Below are 1,330 nucleotides of genomic sequence, written 5' to 3' on the forward strand. Positions count from 1 at the left end.
ATATGCGGGAGCAGACAGGAAGCTGGAGTTCAGCCTTAATATTGGGAACATAGACTTAGAGCAAGGGAGGTCTGCTCAGACCTCGTCCACCTGTTCATCCATGGTCCATCTATTCATCCTTGTTGATCTATCATCCATGGTCCATCCACCCCGCATCTATAGATCATTCATTCCCCATTTACCCACCATCCATCCACCATCCATCCACCCATCCATCTATCCACCCATCCGTCATCCATCCACCCATCCACCATTCATCCACCATCCATCCATCCATCCGTCATCCATAAATCCACCCATCCATGCACCATCCATCCATCATCCATCCATCCATCCATCCACCCATCCATCTATCCATCCACCATCCATCCGTCATCCACCCATCCATCCATCCATCCACCAACCATCCATCATCCATCTACCATCCATCCACCTGTCCCTCCACCCATCCACCCATCCATCCACCCATCCATCCACCCATCCATCCACCCGCCCAATGCTCTCTGAGTACCCCCAGGGGCCAGGCCTTCGGTTCACTGCTGGAACAGGAAATTAAGAGGGGGTGGGTATAGGGTGAGCGGCATTCTGGGCAGAACAGATGGGTCTGGATGGACCTGGAGCTGTGTTCGCTGGGCCTGGCACGCAGTAGCGCCCAGGAAATAGCTCCCGCAAACGTCACTGCACGAGACCGTCCTGGCACTGACGAGACCATCGGCGGAGTGGTCTTCGGGTCAGCAAGGCAGCCCGCGTGGCTGGAGCAGGGGAGGAAGCTGGCGGGTTAGGATGTAGGGAGCTATGGCCTGGAGGGCTGAATTAGGCCAAAAGGAGGTCCTGGTGCCCTGAGGAAGGGCACCCACGAGTGGCTGAGGGGTGCAGAGAGCTGGCTCGGCGGGCCCGTGGCGGGGATGGGGTTGTTTGTTGGGGTCTCAGGCGGATGCCAGATGTTCCACCCACAGTAACTGAACACGTAATTCCTGTGCTAACCCGACAGTGTCTTCAGCCGGGTTCCCGAGGTGGCAAGTCATGTCAAGTACTGAAGGTTTAGAAGCACGTTTGGGGGCTGAGGGCGGTGGGAACGGACAACACTCTGGACACAGCGGTCCCCAGCCCTGTGGTCTGGGACAGGGAAACCCTACGAGGTTGTCGGGGAAGCATCTGCACCCCCTTCCTTGGGGGGATCCGCTCCTGGGAGGGACGAAGGGCAGGAAGGGGGCCAACGTGGACGCAGGGCCTGGGGAGGGCTGCTCCCCGAGGCGGGGGAGGACCGCGCTTGTTGGGGGGGCCAAGAGGGGCTGATGCGGACGCGGGGAGCAGGCTGGGATCAGGCGTG

General features: G+C 59.2%; 1 protein-coding gene across 1 annotated transcript in view; it reads right to left on the reverse strand.

The window, feature by feature from the left end:
- The window catches only part of ANO1 (anoctamin 1), a 69,574-nt gene that overhangs the window by 43,845 nt on the left and 24,399 nt on the right, over window positions 1–1,330 (reverse strand).

Source organism: Pteropus alecto, unplaced genomic scaffold, assembly GCF_000325575.1.
Source record: "Pteropus alecto unplaced genomic scaffold, ASM32557v1 scaffold43, whole genome shotgun sequence".
Classification (NCBI taxonomy): Eukaryota; Metazoa; Chordata; class Mammalia; order Chiroptera; family Pteropodidae; genus Pteropus; species Pteropus alecto.